The sequence below is a fragment of the Melozone crissalis genome, unplaced genomic scaffold (assembly GCF_028551555.1).
Source record: "Melozone crissalis strain CALT ecotype California unplaced genomic scaffold, PUWL_Pcris_2 ptg000029l_1, whole genome shotgun sequence".
Lineage (NCBI taxonomy): Eukaryota > Metazoa > Chordata > Aves > Passeriformes > Passerellidae > Melozone > Melozone crissalis.
Window position 1 is genome coordinate 18,205,792 of NW_026535807.1, and position 27,161 is coordinate 18,232,952.

The 27,161-nt window shown below is 44.0% G+C and overlaps 1 protein-coding gene across 2 annotated transcripts in view; it reads left to right on the forward strand.

Annotated features, from left to right (window-relative positions):
• SLC6A1 (solute carrier family 6 member 1) overlaps positions 1–27,161 on the forward strand; it is a 72,685-nt gene that overhangs the window by 14,656 nt on the left and 30,868 nt on the right. The window contains exon 1 of one of the 2 annotated variants that reach the window (XM_054281309.1): positions 6,110–6,307. The exons of the other annotated variant lie outside the window; for it this stretch is intronic. The gene's annotated coding sequence lies outside the window, so the exon portion shown is untranslated. Of the gene's footprint in view, positions 1–6,109; positions 6,308–27,161 lie in introns of those variants that run through there. 2 annotated transcript variants of the gene reach the window in all.

Below are 27,161 nucleotides of genomic sequence, written 5' to 3' on the forward strand. Positions count from 1 at the left end.
AACCTATTGTGAGGATTAATTGAGTTGATGTCAAAATTAGCTGCTTCTTCCATCTGAAAACCACACTGGTGTAGATAAACAGGTAGTAAAGCAAGCAGAATAAAAGTGGGCAAGTTTCTGAGCAGGTTTGTGGTCAGGTTTCTCCCTGGGGGTGACCAAGATGTAGAGACTGAGGGAAAATTGCTGTAAGTGCCCAGAGATGTGTCAGTGGCACTTCCCTTGGGGACAGGAACACACAGAAATCATTAACTCTGCACAGGAATGGCCCCAAAGAGGGAGCTCAGGATTATCCTCCGTGGGAAGCAGATGGGAACCATCAAGGCCACCCTCCCTGCCTGCCCTGGCTGCTCACAGGAGGCTCTTGGCAGCAGCAGTGCAGAAATATTTGCTGCTTGCTCCTGAAGGAGCAGTTGCATCCTTTGGGATGAAGAATGGCCAAGGAGACAAAGTCTGGGCAATTTTGGCCCTCATGCACCATTTTATTCCACTTGGTCTGCTAATTTGTGATTACAAGAAGTTCTGCTGCACTTAATCCATCCCTCCCCAGCATGTGAAGGGTTTGGGAGCTGGGTCCAAGAGAAGAGTTTGCAGCTAAAGAGTTTGAACAGCAGCACAGAACAACCTCAGGTTGTGACATCTCAGTCTGCTCAATGCTTGCTTCTGGATTAGGAGCATAAACAAGCAAAAAAAAAAAAAGCTGTGCAGAATGCTTTGGCCATCTGAAAAACCCCAAACAAACCAGCCAAGGAGCAAAAATCCCTAAGAATTGTTGTTTAAGAAGCAGCTCTGGGACAGGAGAGATTACTGTGCTCATGTGGCAGCCTGCCTTGTGTGTGAAAGCGAAAGAAATGTCTGTCTGCATCTGCTTCTGTTTTCAGGGCTGGATTCATGCACTTCTGCAGAGAAGGGCTGCTGGAAGGGCATTTCCATGGGTGCCATCCATTCTGTGGGCTTGTGTTACCTGTGATTTTCTGGGGTGGTTTCTGTGGGAAGCCAGTCTGTGGATCTGCCACATCCCCTTGGCTTTCCTGGTTAAGATCACACTGCTTTGTCTGTTTATTATTTTTTAAAGGCATTTGCTATGTTTGTGTATGAATTGATGGCCAGGGGTTGTTCTAAGCTCTGTTCTGAGCTGGGATGTTTGTGGCACACAAAGCCTGCAAGATGGAGGCTTTGCACACCGCTGGAAATGAGAGGAAGCTCTTGGAGTGGAATTTGGGCAGCTGGAAGAGAGAGAAACGGGGTCTTAGCAGAAAGCCACAGCTCCACTGGCCTGGGTACCCTTCCAGCAGTGGACAATGCAGTTCTGTGCTTTTAGATGGTGATGGGGAGCATAAAATGTGGACTGGGTGGCAGCTGGGCTGCTGTGACTTTTTGTGTGGGAGGGTCCTTATTTTTCCCCAGGAAGGCTGAATTGGTCATTGTTCTCTCTGGAGGATGGGAATCACAAAAAGAATGCTGCTTCCATTTATTCTCCTTGCAGTTTTAATTCAGTCCCAGCCACTTAATGTCACCACTGCTTCCACAAAATGCTTCCAGTTCTGAGACATTTAAATGAAATGTTATGAAATTAAATTATTGTTAAATAATTTGTAATAAATAAATTATAATAAACTATATATATATGTTTATTATATATAATATAACATTATATTATATTATATTATATTATATTATATTATATTATATTATATTTATTATATTATATTACATTATATTTTATTACATTGTATTATATTATGTTTAATAAATATATAATATAAAATATATTGATGCATTATTTATTAATTAGATTAAATTTTATTAGATTTATTAAATTTAATTTAATTAATTTAATAAATTTAATAAATTTAATTATACATCTGGAATTAAACTAACCTCCACCCAATTTAAACCAAGGCTCTGTATTTTGTTTGTGTAATGGTGGCATCTTCCTTAAAAGCAGAGTGAAATTCCATCACTGGAATCACTCTGAAATACCCAGAATGGATTGTGTGAGGGTGCCTGAGGTGCCTTGCAGATAAAAGCCTCCAGCAGCATCAGCAGCAGCAGAGTTTGTTTGTAGGAGCAGGAGTTCTGTGTGCCGTGTAGCAGTCAGGATTCACAGCTTTCCTGCAGCTCTGATACTCCAGCAATAAAGAGTTCCTTTGTTTACAGGAGAGGAGCGGGGGAAGGCACCCTCCAGGCTGTTGTTGCTGGCTCCTGACATGTGATAGAACACGAGCGTGCCTTGGCTTGTGGCAGCTCAGATTGGCACCTTCCCAGGGAGGGGAGATCTTCAGGGGGAGCTGACACTTTGTCATCCATCTCCCGTGATGAGCCCTGCAGAGAGCTGCTGAAAGCACTGGGGGATGTGCTGCATAACACAAATGGGATGCTGGGAGAGTCACACACAGGGTTGGTGCTCAGGAGCTGGGTTACACAAGGTGCAGTGCTGTCGTGTGGGAGGCACTCCCAGAAATGGGAATTTCTTGGCTAATAAAAGGCTTCAAGCTCTGGTCCCATGGGTCTTATAAATGGTGTTGCCATTTGGGGACGTGTTTGGCACCGTTACCCCTCTCCTGCCCCCATCCACATCTTTCCCTCCCTATTCTGAGATGACCATTAGGTCAAAACATAATTAAACCTGGTATTTTCAACCCAAACTAGGCATTAATCACTCAGCATGGGTTTTTTTAATTTTTCTGAGTCTAAGGAAGATAGATACCTCTATCCCACTGAAATGCACGTGTGTGTACTTGTGAAACATTCAGCCACACTCTTTAATATAATCCAATGGTGATCTTTGATCAACACATTCTGAATTACATATAAATGTTTGCTATGTGATATTCCCATTGCCCATATGTTTTAAAACAATAATGCTCCCACAGTTGTTTTTTTCTCTCTATTTAATTTTACCACTTGATACCCACCAGTGCTTCCGCAGCTCAAGAGAACCCAACTTTCCTCAGATTCCTCATTGAGGCAGGCAGTGAATTGCTGTGAATTTTGCACAAGTTCTCTTATCTTGAACAAACCTTAAGAAACAGAACACTATAAAAATGTTCGAATACCATTGGCCCTGCTGAGGGGTGACAAGGTTTTGCCCTCTTAAGCAATGTGCCAGCTCTGCCCTGTGTGTTTTTAACCCTTCAGGATTATTGGGAGAATTTGATACTTGTGTTGGTAACCAAACATAAAAGCCCTGTGATTTGAAGATGGGAATGATGGAAGTGCAAAATTGGAGATATCTGAATGCAGCCTCTGCTGGTGGGAGGCACTTCAGCCAATGTTTACACCAGGAAGAAACAGTATTTGGTCTATAAATAAATATATTTTAAAAGGTAGGAGGATTTATTCTGCCTTCCCTGATGGAAAGCTTCATCCACAGCAGCTGCCTCCATGGGCCTGGATGCCCCCAGGATCTCTGGGCCACCTTTAGAGGTGATGAACATCTCCCAAATTCAGGGTGCACCTCACAGAAAATTTGGGAAGAGCCTCTGGAGGTCACCAGGCTCATACAGGAGCCTGTGGGTTTGGCTGTTTGGCTGCATTTCACTGGCTCACAGACAAATGGCAATAAATCAATAAATTCTGCACATCACTCACTTTCTCTTTTCCCCCCAGGCACACAAATGTTTGTAGCTACAGGGCAATGAAGATTTCTCTCCTCACTGTAATAACTTTATACCGTGGTGTGCTGTTGGTTTGTTTAGGTTAAAATCCTCTCCCTTTGGTGAAATTCCATTTTCCTTCAAAGCAACACGGGCTCCCAGTGGAGGCTGAGGATCTTCACAGCTTTGCAGAGCCAAGGCCCCCGTGTGCACAATCCCTGCAGTCTGGCAGGATATTTGGAGCAGCTCCAAATTTGCAGGATATTTGCTTTAGACTCACAGGGGAGAACTCTTCACTCAATCTGTGCCGTGCAGATAAGAACTGAGATTTTTCTGTGGAGAAATCCGACTTGTTCTATTATTTTATTGCACTCAGAGGGTATGGAATTCACTATAATGTGCATTATTCTTGAGGAGTCCCATTTGCCTGGTTAATACCTGGAAGATGGAGCTCCAGAGGAGCTAGGGTGCGTTGTTCCAACTCAATATTGTGCGATACAGAAAGATTTCTGTTCTTCTGCAGAGCCAAGGAATTGCTTATTGTCTAATAGGCAGAAACAGATTTTTATTTTGATTTCTTTGGGCAAAATGCAGTTTGGAAAGGAGGTTATTAGTAAAGAATAAAGAAATGCAGATTAATATAAAAGATAGCATTATTATTTCAATCCAGGTTTTGTGGTGTTGGGCTCTGGCAAAAAAATAAAAGAACTTTGTGCCTTGGTATGAACAGGTGCAGCAATTGCTTTTGAAATGAGTCCAAACAAGTAACATTAAGTCCTCATTTTACACCTCAGTGAGTGCTGTGCAAAGAGCAGAACTTCCCAGCAGCATAAGCAGATATAATTCCATTGATAGCTTTGGCGCTGGGCCTGCTCACTTAAAGCAGAGGAGTAGTATCTGCTCACGCCTCAGCAAACAAAACCCATCCATTATTTAGGTCAGGACTTGTTTTGTGTGAAAAATGCATATTTTATGATTGGCTTTCTGAAAATATTAAAGTGAATATTATATGTGTTGTGTTAGAAAGTTATGCTGTATTAATTGTCTTAAATAGTGTGTTAAATATAGTTTTAGGTTATAACATAATGTTAGAATAGAAACTATGCTATGTAAGATACTTTTTTTATAAAGAAAGGACTTGCAGTGAGATAGCAGCCACAGGACACCTAAATCTTTCAGAGAAAGAGAATTTATTGCTCCATTATCAGAAGAAATGAACTTCTTCCTGCATGCTCAACCCTGAAGACGCCATCAGGATTAAGAGGAAGAAGCTGACAATGACCAGACAGAATCCTGTGTTTGAATGGAATTTATGCATCATGTATGAGGTGTATGAATAGGCAACAGGTTATTGTTTCTAAGGGTTAATCCTCCGTTAACATGTGTCCTTTTTTGGGCTTATTTTTGCCCAGAAAAGGTACCTGGACATCCATAACTCTTTGTTTCTATTGTTTTACATTGTCCTAATCCAAATTGTTCAAATTTTTATTACTCCAATCATATTACTACTTTTATAACCATTTTATTACTCTTAAACTTTCTAAATTTTAAAAACAAGTGATTGGCATTTTTCACATTTTGAGACAGTCCTCAGCCTTTTGAACACTTCCCTTGCCCAGGTTAATGCTGCATTCCCAAAAAGAGCCTCTGTTCCCCCAGCTCCCACTCCTGGGCTGCAGGAGCTGCAGGGCTTCCCCTCGGCTCGGACCTTTGAGGGCCCCAACAACGGCAGCAGGATTTGGGAACTTCCCTCCTGTGAAATCACTTGTTTTTAAAATTTTAAATGTTTAATAGTAATAAAATGGTTATAAAAATAGCAATATAATTAGAGTAATAAACATTTGGACAATTTGGATTAGGACAATAGAAGACAATAGAAACAAAGATTTACAGACATCCCGGTAACTTTTTCTGGGTAAAATAAGCCCAAAATGACCCACCTTAACAGAGGATTAACCCTTAAAAACAATAACCTGTTGCATATTCATACACCTCATACATGATGCATAAATTTCATTCAAACACAGGATTCTGTCTGGGCAGTGTCAGCTTCTTCCTCTTAATCCTAACCGGCATCTTCAGAGCTGAGCAAGGCAGAAAGAAGTTCGTTTCTTCTGCTAAGAGAGCAATAAATTCTCTTTCTCTGAAAGATTCAGGTGTCCTGTGGCTGCTATCTCACTGCAAGTCCTTTCTTGAGAAAAAAAGTATCTTACATAGCATAGTTTCTATTTAAACATTATGTTATAACCTAAAACTATATTTACCACACTACTTAAGAGAATTAATACAGCATAACTTTCTAACAGAACACATATCACATTCATTTGAATATTTGCAGAAAGCCAATCATAAAATACACATTTTTCACACCTCCTAAGGGGAGAGGGAAGGCTCCCAGCCTGGAGGGGTGAATGCACTCCTGGGACCAGAGCCTGAGGAACACTTCCAGCTCCTTTGGAAAGGAGGCAGCTCTGTGAGAGCACAGTGTTCCCAGCTTGAAATCCTGGACAAAAGGGGCAGGGAACCTTCCAGAGCCCGGTGCTGCTGTGGGGAAACAGCTCTGCCTCTGCTTGGGAGGTGGACGAGCCCCTGGGGAACTGTATAGAAAAGTAATTTGGAAAAGGAGTCAGTGCAGAGTTCTGGGGACTCACTGTTGATGGGGCAGAGAGGTGGTTGTGAATGAGGAGCTGCCTTGGGATTCTCTGTGGCAGGTAAGGAATATATATAATATATCTAATATAGCTAATATTCTGCCTGCTCCCTACTTCTTCCTTCTCTTCCCAACCAAGAGCCAGGGACAGTGGAGGGAGTGGAAGGGAATTTTCTCCTCTGCTCCCCATTCCTGTGTTTCTCCTCCAGGAGCTCTGCACGAGCAGGGCAGTGCTGCTCACTGGTCTTGCATTAGGCTCAGCATTTTTCTTCAGAAATGTTGGTGCTGAATATGATCTTTTCAGTTTTATTTTAAAAATTCATTGAAGTAAGATGGTGTTTTGAGTATTTCTCTCAGTGCTCCCAGTCACTGCACCCAGAAAAGTTCAGTGCTCGCTGGGGTTCACGCAGTTCCTGTGAAACCTTCAACCAGTTGGGAACATCTCTTTTTATGTTTTGGGGGACACCTTTTTTTATGTTTTGCCTTTTTTTAATGGAAGCATTTGTAGTGAAGCAAATTAAAAGACATTTCCAATCATGGAACCATCTCCTCCCTGGCAGGTTTCTCATGCAAGCATGGCTCAAAGTTTTCCTCCTGCTGTTCAGCTGTGTTAAACTTCTTAATTTCAAGCATCAATCTCACCAGTTTAAAGCAAAACTTATCCATTTTAGTATAAAGAAAGAAAAAAAAACTACAGAGCTACATTTAAAGAGGGAAAGCACGTAATTCTTATCAAGTGTTGATTAAAGTCTTGAATAAAATACATTTTTTCCTGTGCCATCACTGCTGTAGATTGTTAATAAAAAGAAAAGTAAAGCTCAGCTGTGTTCTCCAGGAGCTCAAGGAGGCAGCAGTTATTGCTTCCCATTAGGAAGGTGACATTCCCAGATAGATGGCCTAGAAAATTGTTTCCAGAGAGTGAGAAAAATTAGTTCAGAATGGTTACTGAGCATCCAGCTCTCTGCTTTGCAACAAACTGCTGAGTACCTGGCAGCACATGGCACTGTGAAAAGTGTGCAGCCTGGTGGGGGTGACAGAATGGGAGATGCTCCAAACACCTCTTCTCTTTCACATTCTGCCTCAGCTTGCAGAGCTGGGCTGCAAAATTCCCATCTTTGGGACTTTTTGTGGATAAGCTGAGCAAGGATGTTCCATTGGTGTACAATAAATATGGTGCCTCATAATAATGCTGGGCTTGGCTTTCTGGGTTTTTTAAGTGATAGCATGTTGTTCTCATTTTCAAATTGCATGAATTAAATGAACCCTAAGACACTGGATAAAAAAACATATGGCATTTGTAGGGATTTCTGTAGCAGTTTCCATGTGTGGAGGGATCTTTTTCTTACCTAGAAACAGCTGGTTTGCAATTGACTTTTTGCAAATCAATTTTTTTTGCTTTACCTTTGCTCCTAAATACAACAATGCACCTTATAAAACCAGTGCAAAGGGAAATAAACCTGAATTCATTATTCCAAAACACATTTTGCTCCCATTCAGATCTGTTTGTCAGCATTTGGCACTGTCACCATGTGGGACTCTCCCTTCAGCCAAGGCTTGGAAAGTTTTAAATGGGAAGAAACTGAACCCTCCCAAGCTGCTGCTGTAGGGAGTGAGGGAAATGAGGTTTTGTGTGCCATTTGTATTCCCCTGGGGTTCTGACCAGCATTTCAAACACAAAGTGAGGAAGAGATTTCCTCCTGTGAATCCTATTGAGCCCAGCTATTGTGAGTGGATTGTGGGAGCTGAAAAAGAGCATAAAAAATACCTGTAAGGACAGATCCATGAGGGAAAAAAAATGAGGCTTATAATTGTGTTGCTCATTATGAAGTTTGTTCTTTGATTTAACATCTTCCTGGAACCTGGGGCTGACTCCCAGTCACTTCTGGGGTGGAATTCATCAGCTATTTGTTAGGAAAGAGCTACCAGGTCCACAGAATGCAATTACAAAGCTGACACTGTGCCAGGACTGTGGATTTATTTTCCAAAAAGTGCCAAGGCATCTTTCACAGTCACAGATCATGACTCTCACCTTTTGGATGGGACACGAGGCTGGTTTTATTGGGAAAATATGGCTGCAGAAATAATTTTCCTGGTGTATAAATAGCATCTGCATGTGGTTGTGTTCCTCAGGAGAAGGGGAGCCAGCTGAGCTGCCAAGCAGCACAGATAAATTGTAGCTGGAAAAGAGAAGTATTGGTTGCAGGAGGACAGAGGTAATTGGGACCATATGTTGTTCCAAGTTTTTCCTCAACTGAGCAGTCATGTATTACAGTGCAAACAGCTGAAACTGCTCCACACTCATCTCTGAGATGTTTTGTGTGTTCAGTGATGGCCTTGAGTTCTTTGGGGCTGTGCAAATCCAGAAATCCTGGCAGTTCCCTCAGCAGGAGACAGTGGCTGAGCTGCAGAGACGAGAGCCAGGGGTGAACTGGGCTGTGGAGCATCAGGGGCGAACAGTGCCTTGGGGATTGGCATCAGAGACCTGGGTGAGATTTGGGAGTGATGGGAAAAGGAGGGGAAAAAACACTGCTCCAAGAGCTCTGGAAAGGGAATAGGATAGTGGGATGGGACTAGAGCAGAAATGGGGAATGCCAGAAGGAGTGTGGGGTGCATTGAGGGACTGCTCAGCCCTGTGAGAACACATTTGTTCCAGAAAGTTGCTGGAGAATGTTTTCAGCAGGAAGCAGGGAATGTTCAAATCTGAGCAAGTATTCAGATTATTCTATGTAAATTTGACCTCTGGCTCTCTGAAGGCCAATGGAGCAGGACTCTGCAAGGCCCAGGAGGCACATTAGCAGTGAGCAGCATCCAAATGACATTTCAGACACTAAATACAGCAACTCCCTCTCCTCTTATATCCCATCTGTCTTTGTTCTGTCTGTCTGGCTAATTTATTGGAGTCTTGTCTTGTGACAGTTTATTTATCCTCATCACAGACTTCTTTCCTGTAGCCAAGATTTCCAGTTTGGCTGAGGGAAAGAATATTGCTGCAGTGCAATTCTCCATTTGTCTGAAAGATAAGCTACCAAAATCTCAATGCGCTCCCCTGGAGCAGTGTGGTTGGAGCCCAAATCAGTTCTTGACCCTGTGCTTTGTCATTAAAAGCCACAAATCATCCATGATTTGTGATCATTTCCTGATGTGAAAACTGAGAGGCTGCTGTAGTAGAGGAGCAGTGTTTAATCCTGTCCTGGCAAAATATTGTTCTATGATGGTAATTGCACATGTGGTGCTAATTTACTTTTGCTCTCTTTCTTTACTTCTTTGTTGCTATTGTCCCATCACTGCTTCTTGTACATTTTTCCTGCTTGGCTTCATAAGATGAGATTCTCAAGGGGCTGGAATGGAATGATCCTTCCAGCCCCTTGAGAGCACAGCCAGGGGAGAAGGAATTATTGGTGCTGCATGATCCACTTGGTAAAAACTGCAACAGATGCTCCTCCTCTTTGTCTGCAGATCTTCCCAAATCCAGCAAGGAACAAGGCAGCACCTTTTGGGCAGAACTAAGTGGGGGATAATTATATTCAGGCCTGGAAATTCCCAATCCAAGGGACTTCCTCCACCTCAAAACACGAGCTCTTAGTCCAGCATAGAGCCACCCCTGGCTGTGCTATCCCAGCACAGAGAGGGTGTCCCTGGATGTGCCTCTGCCTCCCAGTTCTGCTCCTGCTCCCCTTTTTCCATCACAGCAAGGGGGGTGAAGAATTGCCATCCCTGCTGTCCCAGGAAGGAGCTGATCCTCTCTCCCTGTGCTGTGTTTGAAATGCTGACGTGCAAACAGGGCAGAAGAAGAGCAGTCTAGTAAATATTTTTGCCCAAGATCCAGGAGGAATGATGAGGAAGACTCCATCTTATCAGAAGGCTAATTAATTACTTTATTATACTATATTATTTTACACTATATTACATTACATCTAAACCTAATCTGTACAAGTACTCAACTCTGCACACACTGCACAGAATCTCATGACAGTCAGCCCACAGTCCTGACACACACACCTGGATCAAACTGGTCAATGAATCAAAACACACCAGAATTCAATTATCAATTCTCTTCAGGTAAACAATCTTCCACTATGCATTCCACTTGTGAACAACACAGGAGAAGTAAATGAGATAAGAATCATTTTCCCTTTCTCTGAGGTTCAGAGAATGTGAATCCCAGGAATATTCTTGGGAAGTGACACCTTGGCTTAGATGGATTCAATTGGCCAATTAATCACAACACTCACACCAGAATCTAATTATTAATTCCCTTCAGGTAAACAATCCTCTACCATGCATTCCACTTGTGAACATAAATAAGAACTATTTTTCCTTTCTCTGAGGTTTAGAGAATATGAATCCCAGGAATTTCTTGGGAAGTTGTGCCTCTGTGAAGAGAAATGTGGTGACAGAGCAGAGTTTGAGCAAAGCCTGTTCTGGAGACTTCCATCAGCACTGTGGGGTTTTCTGTGCTGAGAGCCCCTTTCCTCCCCAGGAACGTGAGAGCCTGTGGGAGCCTTCTCATGCTGCTCTCCCTCAGCTGCTCTCATGTTTGCCCCTGCCTTTGCCAGGCTGGCACAGGGGCTCTCTGATCTCTCACACAGGTGGAGTTTGCTGATGGAAACTGGGAGCATTCAAATAGTGCCTGGCAGTGCCTTTTTCATGGTAAATAATGAACATTCCCCAGGATGAAGTTTGGAGAAAGTGGGGGGAGGTGAATTTTTTCATTGAGATGAGGAGTGTGTGTGGTTGTTGTTTTTTTCCCCTTCTCTGCTTTTCCAGAGCTCTGCGCTGCATAACTGGAAGATATAATGGCTATATGAATTGCTATTTAATCAGGGATGCTAATTAAGTCTTAGCTCTTTAATGCTTTCATGGGAGAGCTGTATATGATTTGCAGTGGCTGGAATTGCAGTTGCAGGCAATTAAGCTCCTCTTGGCTTTATAGAACCTGAAAGTGCAAATTTCTGAGGAAAATTCAGGGCTCAGAGAGATCCTGTCACCTTTAACATTTCTCTTGGACTGAGGGTAGGAGATGTTTGGAAAAGGAAATATTCTAAAGCAGCCAGGCAATGAAACAGTGCAATCATTTCAGCTTTTAAGCAGCATTTTTTGAGTGTATAATTACAGTAGTACATCCACTTTTATGGCACAGTTAATATAATTGAAGGTTAAATATAAAGCCCATTTGGAAAAAGAAATTTCGCTTGTTTTTTCACTTGTTTAGTTTCATCCTGAAATCAAAAACAGTTTTGAGCTGCCTGTCTGCTGCCTTATCAGGTGGCAGAGAAGAATTCCCACTTCTGGGTCTGGGCAATTCTTTCCAAACAAGTTGGTCCCACCAGCAAGTGGATGGAGACATTTAAGAAGTGGGACAAAATGTATGGAAGACTTGTCAGGCTTGTGAAGCACAGTCAAACCAACCCAGGAGCTACATTTTCAACAGAGAGCAAGCAAGTCTGTTTGTGAGTAAGAACTGGCTGGAATTTTTAGGATTTGAGGAGCTTTAGTCCCCCAAACATTGTATTTTGGTAGCTGAGATCAGTGATAGTGTGGTGGTCATCTTAATTTTCAATGCTCTCGGAGCTGGTTCAGTAAGTATGTCAGAGCCTGGCATGCAAAAATGTGCCATTTCTGCATGGCAAAAGGACCAGAAGGGAGAAGAAAAATAAAGAAAAATATTAATATAAAATAAAGAAAAATATTAATATCTCTCTTTCTTGATTGGAATGCTTCTTGGAAAAGCAGCCTGCCCTTAGGAGAAGGGTAATTCAGAGACATTTCAGATACTTGAGGCCTGAGAAAGACAGCACATGATGGACTTTTTAGATTGAAGTGCGGTCCATAATCACACTCCTGAGATTAGAGGAGTGGTTATTTTAGAGAGTCCCCTCTCCTTTCCCCTTTCTGCTGTGGCAGCCACTTCTCAGCAGGGCAGCTGGAAAGGTGAGGAAGGAGCAGTGATGTCCCCAGCAGCATCTCCCTGAGCAAAGCTTGGTTTCTCCTGTCCCTGCAGGTTGGGCAGGTTCCCTTCCCTTGCCTCAGCATGTCCCTGCACTGCTCTGGCATTTTCCAGCTGGGTCCCCATCCCAGCACTGAATTATTTCACACCACAGCCCTGTGATGATGAACTGGCAAATATCCATGGAGGGAGCAGATCCCACAGGCTGTGGGTGCACAAATGGGGCTGAAATTCCCTGGGCCCACAGATCCCACAGGCTGTGGCCACACAAATGGGGCTGAAATTCCCAGGGCCAACAGATCCCACATGTTGTGGAAATAAAATGGGGCTGAAATTCTCTGGGCCCACAGATCCCACAGGCTGTGGAAATACAAATGGGGGTGAAATTCACTGGGCCCACAGATCCTACAGGCTGTGGCCCACAAATGGGGCTGAAATTCCCTGTGTCAACAGATCCCACAGGCTGTGGCCACAAAAATGGCCAGAATATTTTTTTTTTTACAGATTTTTGCCCTCTGAGAACAGGAAATTCCCTGGGCCAGCACATCCCACAGGCTGTGGCCCACAACTGGGGCTGAAATTCCCTGGGCTCACACATCCCACATGCTGTGGAAATACAAATGGTGCTGAAATTCCTTCTGCCAACAGATCCCACAGGCTGTGAAAATACAAATGGGGCTGAAATTCCCTGGGCCCACAGATCCCACAGGCTGTGGAAATAGAAATGGGGCTGAAATTCCCTGGGCCCACAGATCCCACAGGCTGTAGCCCACAGAAATTGGGCTGAAATCTCCTGTGGCGACAGATCCCACAGGCTGTGGAAGTACAAATGGGGCTGAAATTCCCTCTGCCAACAGATCCACAAATGGGGCCAAAATTCTTTGTACCAATAGATCCCACAGGCTGTGGTCATGCAAATGAGGCTGAAATCTCCTGTGGCGACTGATCCCACAGGATGTGGAAATACAAATGGGGCTGAAATTCCCTGGGCCAAGAGATCCCACAGGCTGTGGCCACACAAATGGGGCTGAAATTCTCTGAGCCAACAGATCCCACAGGCAGTAGCCCACAAATGGGGCTGAAATTCCCTGGGCCCACAGATCCCACAGGCTGTGGCCCACAGAAACTGGGCTGAAATCTCCTGTGGTGACAGATCCCACAGGCTGTGGAAATAAAAAGGGGCTGAATTTTCCTGTGGCAACAGATCCCACAGGCTGTGGAAGTACAAATGGGGCTGAAATTCCCTCTGCCAACAGATCCACAAATGGGGATGAAATTCTCTGGGCCCACAGATCCCACAGGCTGTGGAAATACAAATGGGGCTGAAATTCCCTGTGGCAGTGTAGCCAAGCAAATCCCCCAGCTCAGCAAGTCCCTGGAAATGCTCCAGTGGGTAATTTGATGAGCTTGTTCAACAGGCTCAGTGTGTGGCAGCTGAGCTGGCATTTTCTGAGCCATTTTAACTGCCTGGCTGCTGGAATGCTCTGCTTGGTGCTGATTTTGTGAGATCTGGGATCTGCCCACCAGCACTCTGGGCTTTCTTTGTAAAGAATTTCAAGTGGTACCATCCTGCCTTCAGTCTGCCCTGGAGTATTTTCAATCAAATATGCAAAATAAAATGTAGAAAAACAGAAATGGTGGTTGATAATAAATGGAAGCTCTGTTTGCTTTGCATTTGAAACCTGTATTGGAAATGTAGAAAAGCAGAAATTGTGGTTGGTAATAAATGGAGGCTCTTTTGGCTTTGCATTTGAAACCTGTATTGGAGCTGGGATTAGCAAGGTCCTTCCAGGTTTATTCTCTGCAAAGCTTATCCATGCACTGCTTTGATTTTTAGCTTATTTCCAGCCTGCCCCTCTTTTGCTCAACCCCACAGGTAAAGAGGGAAGTTGTTTATGGCACAGATAATCAGAGTTCACATGCTAAAATCTCCCCAGAGATCTGGATACGCAATTGCTGCTGAGATGCTCATTCCAAATTGTGGGGATTGGTGAGATGAATCCTTTGGATACTGCAAATTGCACTCTGATTTTGGGAGGGGAGGACAGGAATTGTGTCAGCTACACCAAAGTTCATGGTGACCTTTGGAAACTTGGATGTTCCCCTCCACAGGAGCTCTGGGTAGGAAGAGGCTGCCCTTGGAGGTGATTGCAGCCACCTGAACCTCCAGAGCCTCTTGGGTGGGGTAAAATTTGTGGAAATGTGGAAAACTTTGTGCTCTGGAGTCTGAGACTGAATTCCTGAAGCAGAAATATGCTCAGGGTCTAAAAGCTTCACTTGCAAGGTGGTTTTGTTTACTCTGAGAATGTATTCCCCATCAGAGCTGTTGTTTCAGATATTTGAATGTTGGACCAGGCTCCCATTCCAGTTCAATCAGCTCCTGTTAGATGGTGGTGGCCATTTCACCTTTCTTTTTTTCTGCCTTTGCTGTAAAACAGACAAATGTTCCTCCATTGATTTTTGCCCCCTGAAAGCTGCTCTAACACCCTGGCAGGAAGGAATTGCTGCTGCTGAGAGAACTCACAGGCATCATGCAAGATCGATGCCTCCCTAATTTGTTCCAGGGTGAAAATACATGTTTTTCTAAGATCTTCTACAGGATTTACCTGGAAATCCACTCCTGCCTAGAAAACATTGTCTGGGCAGTCCTGAGGTGCTGATGGAAGTGGAATGCATGGATGATCCCAAGGAGCCCCTGGGCTGGGATAAAGTGAAATCCATGCAGTGAAAAGCATGGAGTAGGACATGTACTACAGCATGGCAGCAAGGGAATAGCTGCTAATCCACCCTAAATATCACTGGATGCCTGCTGATAAATAACATGCCTCATCTATTATCCAAAAGCAGCTGAGAAGACACATTTTCCTGATTGTCCAAAAAAAATCTCTGTTTTCAGGCTGTTTTCTCAAATAAATTAATTTATTATTGCATCTGTGATGGCCTGAGGGCTCTCTTCTCCACTGGAGAAACTCTGGCACAATAATCTAATTTGGAGATTAGGGGTCATTTGTAACACCTGAATGGCAGGGGTGTGCTCCCTGGGGGATTTGTACATTCCTTTTTCCCAGTGAGGATCCTCTGTGCCACCTCAGATTTTACAGGTGGGTAAAGGTAGAATTTCCAGGTGTGCTTCAGGAAACTGAATTTTTGCTGATTATCCACTAGAGATCTGGCCCAAAGCAATGTCAACAGAGAGAACTGAATGTTGCTGATGGCTCACACTGGGTTTTTTGTTTATTTTCATACATATGTCCTTTACTGTGAGCTGGAATTTCGAGAGCTTGAGGAATTTTAAAGAGAAGCACTGAGAAATGTCATTTCTTGGGTGAATCTGAAGCACTGATTGAGAAGTAGGGGGTTTATTACTGTTCCTGTTGTGCTGCCTTAACCCAAAAGTCAGTCCAGCTGGAGTTCTTGGTGAAGCCCAGCTGTGGGAAAAGCTTGATTTCTAGTTTTATTACTGCTAATTTCATTAATAATGGAGCTGCTGTCCAGGAAGAGACTGAATTCCTGAAGCAGAAATGTGCTCAGGCTGTAAATGCTTCAGTTGCAAGGTGGTTTTGTTTACTCTGAGAATGTATTCCCCACCATGGCTGCTCTTTCAGATATTTTAATGTTGGTTTTATCCATGCTCACACAGCCATTAGTTTGCAAATGATGATTGAATTAGCAAATTAGATTCCTTCACCCTTGGCAAGTGCCACAAGCCTTGCAATTGGAAGGCTGTGAAAGTCTGAGGGGGAGAAAAAAATCAGTTCCCAAAAAATGGGGGAGGGAAAAAACCACCAAACTGCAGCAAATAAGGTTTTATCTGATGTAACCAAATGCATATATGAGTGGGCTTTTTTTTTTTTTTCCCTATAGAGTCAAATGAGATTTAAGTGGTCTCAGTAGGAATGTTCAAATCCTCAAGTGTGGATCTGGAAAAATGTTTCCTGCTATGCTCTCTCAGGGCAGGCAGATGAAAATAAAGCTGTCAGTCCTGCAGCTTGCTGTATCCTCATCCATTTTGAGAGCAAGGCAAGCACTGTGTGCACTCTTACCCAATATGAAAACACATTTTTCCTCCTTGAACTTCTTGCTGATGAACTGTGTACCTCTGGAAAAAAGGCAAATTTAACCTAATCTCCTCCAGGGGAAAAAAAAAAAAAATCATAACTCCCATGTGTCATATTTTTGCTCAAGTGGTTTATTATTCAAAAAAATGGTGTGGGGGAAAATAACTCTCTCCTTAAGGAAGGTGTTTGCCTCCTAAGGCTTCATAGTGAAAAATATGCCCTAGAGATCAGGAAAATGTGTTTGGTAGTGGCTGGGAGAAAATAATTCAATTTCTGCCTTAGAATGAGCAGCTGTCCCCTTAGAACAGAGATGATCAGTGGGTTAAAAAATGACAAGACCTGCCATGACACCAGCATTGCTCCCTAGGAACCTCTGCTCTGCTCAGGAGCTCCCCTGGCCCTGAACTCACCCAGGTGCCCTGTTCTGGCTGGGATCTCCTTCTCTCCTCCTCCTGCTGCTGCTCTGGGCCCCTGAAATCCCAGGGAATTCATTCTGTTCCAGTGTGGTCTCAGCATCCAGAGGAGTTCCAGAGCTCCAAGCCCTTCCTCTGCAGCACAGACCAAGGGGGAAATTATCCCAGATGCTGCCAGGGGCTCTCAGGCTGCAGAATTAACCTTTGCTGCCTTGAGTTCTCTTGGAAGCCCTGCTGGTGCCTTATCTCTGTATGTGTGATAAGAGCAGCAGGCTTTGAGCCATGGCAGGAGCCAGCACTTGGTGCTGTGGGGCTCCCTGACCCTTCAGATGGTTGGCGGATCTGAGCAATGTCACTGCTGCTGCGTGGATGGCTGCTGGTGAGCTTGCTAAACATAAAATTAAAAAAAAACCCCAAAAATAAACAAACAACCCCCCCCCAAAAAACCAAAAACAACAACAAAACAAAAAAACAACAAAACAAAAAACAACAAAAAAAACAAACCAAAAAACGAACCAAACAAACAAACAAAAAAACAAACCTAAAAAACCACAAAAAAAACAAAACAAACCCCCCCTCAAAAAAAAAAAAACACAAAAAAACACCAAAAAACCACCAAAAAACCCCACAAATCAATTCCTTCATGAGGCAGGAAATTGTTACTCTGTGTTTACACTGCAGCCAGCAAAGTGGATATTTTGTCTTATATTTGAAATGACTGACTTGCTGTGAGAGGCAGGTATTTGTGATATATACTCCCCCAAGTAAGGAGAGTTGTTAGTGGATACTCAAGGCATGCCTGAGGAGATTGTTCAATAGATTTATTTTGACCAAAGCAGCAAAGCTTCAAATCTTCTTTGTAGTTAGAAAGCTCCAGACAGGTAAAACCAAAATTCTGTTGATGGTCTTCAATGCATGTCCTCCACACTGAAAATCTTTGTATGATACTTCACTACATTCAAAATAAACCTAATTAAACTATCAGTGCAGTCAGGTAAAAACCACTTACGTGCACTTTTGACCTTATAAATAAAATATAAATAAATATAATAAATATATAAAATAAATATAAATATAATAAAGAGAAATGAAATTTATATTAAATATAAATAAAAAAATACATTATATAGAATAAATAAAATTTATGTAAACTATAAATAAGTAAATAAATAAATAAAAAATTTGTATAGAATATAAATAAATAAATGAATAAATAAATAAATAAATAAATAAAATTTATATAGAATATAAATAAATAAATGAATTAAATATCTGAGTGCTCTGGAGCAAAGGAGCCCTCCAGGAAGGGATCCCAAGTCCCCTCGCCCAGGGTTTGCCATTGCAGAGAGCTGCAGGGAAATGAGGGCAGGGGCTGCAGCCAGACCTCAGCGCCACCTGACCGAGCCAAAGTGGAGCCCCAAAGCTCAGCAGAGCCTTCCTGCCACGTGAGAATTCAGGTTTGCATCTCCCAAAGGCCAATTAGTTCCAGGAAGTTGATCTGAGGTGCTGCTGAGTTGCTGTTCCGGGCATTAGGGCCGGGATTCAGGGCTCCAAAATCCCCCCGAAGGCGTTTGTGCTCCCTTCAGAGCCATGCCAAGGGTTTGGAACAGAGCCTGAGCCCAGTGCTTGTCTGGAGGGAGGCTGGAAATGCTCCTGGACAGGCGTGAAGCCTTGCCCTGCTGGCATTGTCATGCAATTGAGCCATCAGCCCACACCAGCAAGGGCTGCTTTTCATCCCCTGACCCCTTGCAAAATGCTCAAATTTCTATTCAGCCTTTTACTTTGATTGCTTTTACATTTCCTTTTTTTTTTTTCACCTGAAAAAACCCCAAATTATTCTATTTATCTCCTACCCTCGGAGTGAGTGCCCTGATTGTTTGTCCTTATCACTTCAAGGCAGAAAGTTTTATAGATTTGCAAAACACCTCAATATTGCAGCTTCAAATTCCTGATTTGACAGGAGGGGTGAGGAGGGGGGAAAGAATTTCTTGTTTCCATTTAAACTGCTTTTAGTTCAGACTGAAATCCCATTTAAACCTGAAGGTTTGGATTGAGGTTTGAGGATCAAAGAAAACAGAACAGATAGAAAATGTGGCTTTAGCTTGGAGCTATATCTGAAAAGGGTAACCTCAGATTCAGGGCTTTTCTTCTCTCCACTGCACCCCATCCAAAACAGTCTGATTTTTGCAATTTCTCCTGCCAAGAGTCTTAACTGCATTAACATGTGCATGTGCCTGCAGCCTTTTTTTGTTTGCTTTGCTCTGTATGATAACCGCATGTAAGAATCACAAATGTGAAGCCTTTTCTTATTCAGAAAACAGGGGCTGTTTCAAAGAAGCCACGAGCTAAAACACGTAGAGGAAGCCCCAAAATTAGAATCCTTTGGATGAGCAGAGCTGGCAGCTGCTGTTGCCAGTGAAGAGGCTTTGTAAACCAGGAAACAGCATCTGCCAGAGCTGCCTCTTTTCTTCCAGGCTTGGGGAAGTGCAGACCTTGAGCTGGGCTAAAATTGGACAACTCCCACAAAATTTGTGGGAGTTGCGGAGGGGGGGAATAAAATAAAAGTAAATTCCAACAAAATTTAAAAAATTCCGACAAAATTCCAACAAAATGATAGAAAATGAAAGAAGCTCGACTTGCATGAAGGTGGCACAGCACAGCCTCTAGAAAAGGGGAATAATTTAGCTCTGTTTGTCAGAATGTATTCCCAGCCCTCACTGTGATGCTGGAGCTCTGTGGATCCTGCCTGGTGGGTGGCTCTGGGAGCTGCAGACAGCTTCCCCCTCTGTATGTCACCCAAAGTGACTTGCCCAGTCACACGGACAAAATCTGATCTCAGATGTTCCAAGATGTCATCCCCTGAACAATAACTCGGCCCTGGCACTTCCAGGCAGCGTTTTCAACTTTAAGAGAAACTCAAATATCCCCAAAATCTGAAGCACTCACTGGAGGTGGCAGGAGAATCACAAGGGAGAACATCCAGAATAAAAATGTTGGGTTTTTTTGGCCCAAATTCTGTTGGTTTTATCAATGATTTTGAAGCTCTCCTTGAGTTTGAAGTGATCTTCAAAGCTCTAATTTTTCTTCAGCATCGCTCTACAGAAATTATTTTTCTTTTCCTTGTGGCTTCATTCTTAGGCATGAAATTGAAACTTGGGTAAAATTTTTAAATCTAATTAGGAGAATTTTAAACACTGTTAAAACTTTATTTCTCTCTCTCCATCTCACCCTCACAATGGTGAAGGTGCCCCTTTTCAAGCATCAAGAGCCAACAGTGTCTTCAGATTAGAGACCTATTTTAAGACACTATCTGGTCTAAATTTGGCCTGATTGGGCACTGGGAGCTGTGTGGGAAATCAGAGGCTGAGGAACACCAAGCATTTGGTGCAAATCTGGGTCAGATTTGGGTCAGATTCTGTGGATTTTGGCCTTGGAATCTTGGTGAAACAATTCAGTGTTGCCTTGGCTGCTGCTCCCCATCATCATTGGGCTCTTGTGTGTGATGTGGGACTGACACAGACCAGGAGCCATTCACAGGCTGCTGATCAATAGTCAGTGTTTCCTTTAAATATGAGAAATCCAGGCTGCAGTGATGTTCCTCCTGCTGCATTCTGACATGTGGTTCCACCTACTCTCACCCAAAACAATAACACTAAAAAATGGCACAGGAACAGATGGGAGCTGCCTCCAGCCCCCAAACAAACCAAAACCCTGGGGGCCTGAGCAGCTCATACAGAAGGCAGGCAGAGTGTTGGATATCTGTTTTCACATCACGTTTTCACCAAAGGAATGTTTTACTTCAGGGATGTGGCACCTCCAAATAATTTGGGCAGTGTGTTGGTTCTCACAGGCTTCCAAAGCCATTGCTGAGTCTGGTGCTGTTGGGATTCTGTGCCTGTGTTGACTCCTGAGGTCTCAGAAAGTCTCTTTGTTCCCAGCCCCACAACCAAAGAAAAAGTCAAGATTCATCAGTTCTGCTTTTCAAGGTTTATTTTCTCTTATCCATTCCTTTCTTTCTCTGACCTGCTGAGATCTGTCCAGCAGGTTGGGTTGAGGCACACTGACCACCCTTGGGGTGGTGTTAACTTTTTATGCTAAGAACTAATTGTACTTTATTTACAATCATTTCCCAATACCTACCACCTATGTTAGACAGTCTGTCTCTACTCTAGACCAATACAGAAGTGCCACCATCACAGCAGAAGATGGAGGAAAAGGAGAAGAAGAAGAAGAAGAAGAAGAAGAAGAAGAAGAAGAAGAACAAGAACAAGAACAAGAACAAGAACAAGAACAACGAGCACAGGACATGCCCAGATTCCTCCATCTTGCCTCTTGAACCCCCATTCTAAATCACCACAATTCTACTTTTTCACCCTGTGACAAATTCACTATCATTCTACTCAAACTCTTGTGGCTTGTAAATGCTCACACAAAGCTGGTAATTGTTTCCATGGACTAAAATCAAAGGCACAGGTGATTTTAACTCCGTGCCAAGGTCTCTGAGCCCCCTGCCAGGGTCTGGAGTCCTCCAGGGCAGCCAGAGGAATGTCCTGGGTTCCAACATCACTGCAGAGTGCCCAGGGCTGGCTCTGGCAGGTTTAGGCACTGGCAGAGCAGATGCAGGGCAGCAGCACCACCTTCTCCAACACTTTTCCCTCCTGCCAGCAAATTTGGCTCTGGCACGCCAGGGCATTCTCTTCTTCGGGAGGAGAAATGGCACAGAGATTAGAGATTGGTAAAAATTAAATAACCGGGAGGAGAAATGGCACAGAGCTTAGAGATTGGTAAAAATTAAATAACAAACACCTGTCACTGTCACATTTTCTGAAAAATCCCTCAGCCAGGATTTCTTCTCCTGGGAAGGGGAGAAGCCCCAGCTTCTCCATGTTTTGCTTCTCTGGAATGTGATCTGGAGATTGTTTATCCAAATATGTCAATTGTTTTTAATTAATGACCAATCACCATCAGTTGTGTGGGACTCTCTCAGTCAGGAGTTTTTCATTATCATTCTTGTTAAGCCTTCTGTTTGTATCCTTTTTCTTTAGTATAGTTTTAGTATCATATAAATAATGTAATGTAATGTAATATAATGTAATGTAATATAATGTAATGTAATATAATGTAACATAATATAATATCATATCATATCATATCATATCATATCAGCCTTCTGAGAACTTGGAGTCAGATTCTCATCTCTCACCTCATCCTGGAGGCCTCACAAACACCACAACCCCCAACTACTCATACTGAGATTTTATTTTTTTTTCCCAAAGACCGTGATCCTTGCTGGAGCTTTTATGTGCTTTTATTTGCCTTTATTTGTTTCCAGGAGGCAAAAAGTCTTTCATATTTAGCCATTTGTACATGCTGGAGATGAAAAGAGGCCGTGAGGAGAGTCTAGCAGCATTATTATTGAAGGTTAAGGGATTGCACTGGCACGCAAAGAAACTCTGCTCTAAATTCTGCTCCAGCCTCCTGCTTGGGCAAATTGCTTTGCCTTTCTGAGCACTTGCTGCTCCCTTTTTCTGGGCTGGCTTCCTGCATTGGTGTGTCTCCAAGGACGGGCTTTGTGCAGCTCCCTGGGCCCAGGAGCTCAATGCCCCCAAGGCAGGAAGTCAGCACTGCCCAACTCCTGCCCACTGCAGCTCCCCTGGGCACAAACTCCAAAAAGGACAAAAAAAAAAAGGGGCAGAACAGCGGGAGAAAGGGCTGGGTGGGCTCCTGGGCACCCTCATCTCCTCCCAGGCAAGGGGATGGGAGGAGGGAAGCAAATCTTGTGATTGGCGGTACCTGTGGGTGAGAATCTTTAATGGATGAGAATCTTTAATTTCTGCAGTTCAGCACAGGGCAGTAAATCCATTTTCCCACTAAATTTGGGTCTGTTTCTGTGGCCAGCATGGACCAGCAATGTTGGGTTATTTCCATGGTGTCAGCAGAGGGATGATGGAACCTGTTGGAGCATCAGCCCCAATGCTGATTGGCACCACTTGTGTCCTTTTTTGAGCTTTTCCCTGATCCCCAGATGTTGCATTTTCTGGGCACCAGTTTTGTCCTTTTTTGAGCCTCTCCATCCCCAGATATTGCATTTTCTAGGCACCACTTGTGTCCTTTATTGAGTCACTCTGTGTTGCATTTTCTACATGTGGGCTCTCAGGGAAGGCCTTGGGGCCTGCACAACAACAGTTAACAACAGCTAGGGCTAAAGACTAACACCCAATATACATAAAGAACAATGAGCAATTTTATGCAGCAGTAACTTGTATTATCACCCTGCTCCATTAAACTTCAGAAGGATGGGAATACAACCAAGAGTCCAGATAAATATGGGAATGTTGTCCCTGCTTTCCTAAAGTACATCCTATTTACTGTGTGGGAGCTAGAAGTGAATCTGTCATTGCAGTAGATGGTGATTATTCTATTTCATTATACTTACTAACTTTCATTACTATTAGAAAATTTATTACTACAGAAAATTTATTTCTATTTATTTATTATTTATTATATTTAATCAGTCTAGAAGCTAAAAATAGAAATTGTGACAAAGACAACAGTGCAAACAGCAAAGGAAACACCATTCCAGAAGGTGGGAATCACCAAACCAGGCAGGTACCCCAGAGCCATTTGGTTCTGTTGTTAATTGCTAGAAATCTCTCTGAAATTGGGCCCAAAATGTTTTGGTGTGTAAATATGAAGTAGTAAGAGCAGATGGTGCTAATGTGAGCTGAGGAGAAATACTCTCAAAATAGTTTGTGACCACCCCCAGCCTTGTTAGAACTTCTGGCATGGATTAGGAATTGGTGTTGATCACTGTAAAATCTTTGTGAGGGACTGGTTATCAGTTAGTATTCCATGATGGGTGGAAAAAGCTTCTCCTTCCAGCATCTATCATCTATTTTAAACAAAAATCTTACAACAAATTTTACACATCACTCCATGCTTGCAGGAAAATATTGTAGATTTTGCAATGGGCCTCGTGCACACTCCCAGGATTGTCAGGAAAATTTTGCACTTGTGCTTTAAGTGTGTTTTGCTGCATCCTGACCCTCATGTTAACCAAAAGAACAAAATCCATTGTCTTTCAGAAATAACCTTGCTGTGGGCTATGTGGCCACCACTTCCCATGATTTTGCATCTTGCATTTCTCCTTTGTTTCTTTTTTCTTTAATTTTAGTGTGGCTTTTTTCTTTTAATTTTACAGTGGGTTTTTTCCCAGACTGATTACAGAATCGTTTATAATTGCACAACTACACATTTGCTAGTAAATTCTTTAGAAATATGAAACTTTGGGGTTTTTTGAGGATTAAGTGATTAATATTTATTTAAGGATGTAACCAGGATATGTCCTTGCTAGCAGCACTGTGTAAGAGACAATCTCTCTCTGCAGGTTAGACCTTTGTCTCTTTACATTAAGAGGGAATTTTGTACCAGGAGAGCTACAGAAAATGACAAATCTCATCAGTGAACTGGACTTGGGCAGTAAATACCTGTTCTTTGGGCTCTCAATGGCACAGGTGCCTCCTCAGGAATCTCTGCATGCCACAGAAATTTGGACAGTTCTGGTGATGTTTTGTGGCTTTTGGGTTTCATTTTTATTTTCTCCTTGCATGTGAAGATTGGAAGACAAAGCTTTTCCTTCCTGGGGGTGGTGGGCCTGTTTCCAAGGCACAGTTAAATATAATATCCTTGTGATTTCTTTGGATTCCTATGGCAATTTGTGCATCCCATGAGAGCCAGACAAGTGCTGTAGGAAGGCTGCTACCCTAAATTTAAGGAGAGGCAAAGAGGGGCTATTTTTGAGGAAACTATTTTCTTTCTTTGCCTCACATGCAGGCTCTGCTGTGTGGCTAGAGAGGAAATTTGTTTCCTTAGGGGTGAAAGCAGAGGAGCTTTCATGGGCTGTCTTAGAGCCTGAGGGGGAATTGTCAGGCAGGGAGGGGCCTGGGGGTGCTGGGGACAGTGGCTGGACATGAACCCAGCTGTGCCCAGATGTGCAGGAGGCCAAGGGCACCTGGGCTGGGTCAGCAGTGGAGAGGCCACAGGAGCAGGGCAGGGATTGTCTCCTGAGCTGGCCCTGCTGAGGCACCACCCCAAACCCTGGGGCCACTTTGGGGCCCCTCACAAGAGGGACCTGGAGGGGCTGGAGGGGCCCAGGGCAGGGAATGGAGCTGGGGAGGGGCTGAGGGAGCTGGGGAGGGGCTGAGCCTGGAGAAAAGGAGGCTCAGGGGAGACCTTGTGGCTCTGCACAGCTCCTGACAGGAGGGGACGACTGGGAGAGTCGGGCTGGGAACAGGGACAGGAGGAGCAAAAGTGGCCTCAAGTTGCTCCAGAGCAGATTCAGATTGGAGATTTGGGAAAATTTCATAACCAAAAAGATTGTCCTGCACTGGAAGAGGCTGCCCAGGAAAGTGTCTGAGCCACCATCCCTGAAGGGATTTAAGGGATGTGCAGATGTGGGGACAGAGGTGCACGGTGGGCTTGGCAGGGCTGGGTTGGTCAGGGGTGGGTGTGAGGATCTCACAGGGCTTTTCCAGCCTCACTGATTCCATGACAGTTCTGTCACCTCCCAACACATTCCTGTCTTGGACAGAGGGACAGAGGGAAATCCATTGGCCTCTTCTCCTGCTTCGTCTCAGCTTTGTCTCACCCATTGTTTGACCTCAGCTCTGTCTCCCCACTCCAGTGGCTCCTTCTCTGGAAAAGCTCAAAGTCTCAACTTCTCTCCTGCCTGGCTCCTCTGGCCTGAGGCTGCCCACAGCAGGAATTGCCTCAGGAATTGTCCCCTCAGAGCTGGCTCTGGCAGCCCCACAGCTGGATCTGCCCCACAGCTGGATCTGCCCCACATCTGAATCAGCCCCAGCTGTGCAGACAGAGCCTCCAGCTGCTGCCTCTGCATTGGCTCCACCTCACCTTCCAACCCTGACCCCCAAAGTGGTCCCTTCTCCCATCTGGGGCTCCCTTTGGCTCCGCTGGCTGCTGCTGGAGATGCTCTTTGGGGGATTTAGGGACCAGGTGAAGACAGATGATGTTTGGGGCATTCAGGACCAGGTGAAGATGCTCTTTGGGGGATTCAGGACCAGGTGAAGATGCTCTTTGGGGGATTTAAGACCAGGCTGAGCAGGAAGCACAGCCCATCAGCCTGGGGAGATGGGTTCTGATTGAGCTCCTCCTCAGCTGCAAAGATCAGAGGAGGTGGCAATGTCTGAAACCTGAACGTGGGCTCCCCTCTGCCAGGCTTTAACTCAGCCACATCCTCCCCTTTTTCCTCCTTGGGCTGCTCTTTGGGGCATCAGGTTGCACCAAGGAACTGGACTCAGATGGGACTGGATTCTCCACATCCACGCAAAATTTGTTTTAAATAAAAATATTTGCTTGTCTCTGACATCCTGCTTGGACTAGGTGTAGTCTTGCATGATCACATAAAATAAATGAAACAGTGAATTAACCTGGACCCTGAGCTTGAAGGAGCAGCAGGCAGTAGAACAGGTTAGAATTGATACTGGAATGGCAGAACTTGTCCAGGTTGTTCCAATACCTCCTTTCTGGGCTGTGACACCTGCCTCAGATTGGAGCCTTTCCTGCTTTTAGTGTGTCCTGGGTGGAGAAGAGCAAAGATGCCTTGGAACTGTTGGGGTTTTGATCAGTGGAGAATTAATTGAGAAGAGCTTTCTCTGCTGTTTACCCATGGTGGTGCCTTCTCCTGATGAATATTTGGCCACCAGTCTGCAGCATTTTTACCTGTGGCACTGAGCCCTCCCTCGAGCCTAGCCCTGCCCTGCCCTGTTGGGCTCCTTTCTGCAGGGCTTGGGGCCCAGATGTGCACAGGGATCTGGTTCTGAGATTCTGATGCCTTTTCTGTCAGCACAGCTGGATTTAAAAGCTGTGCCAGAAGAGAGAAGGTTTTCCCAAGTTTAACTCTGAAGTTCTGGTTATTTCACAAGTTTTTACTCTTTGGGGTTTGGTGAGGGGGTGTTTTACAGGTGACTTTGGAACCAGTGAGCTGGGATTTCCACAAGTAAGCACTGGATCCTTGCTCTTGAGAAGTCTCAGGCACCCAAAATGGACAATTCTGCTTTTCTCAACGCTAACATTCATACAGACATGTCAAAAATCAGTTTTCACATCCTACTTTAGGCACCACAGTCTGCAGAGTGCATCTGATGCATTTCCTTCCACTGCCCACCTTCCTGGCCCCATCCTGAGCAGAAATGTTTGCACAGCTGGTCGTGCACAAATAGATAGAGATTTTGTTGGTTTTGGTCATGCACAAATAGAGATTTTGTTGATTTTGGTCGTGCACAAACAGGTAGAGATTTTGTTGGTTTTAGTTGTGCTCATACAGAGATTTCCTTGCCTTTTGCTGCCACAAGCAAGAGAACCTGTGAGAGATGACACCAATCCTGCTGTTCACTTTCATGAGCTCAACTCCTCCAATCCACTTCTGTGCAGCCCAGGAGAGAGAAAACTGCCTTTGTGCAGTGGCCCTGCCTTTGTGGC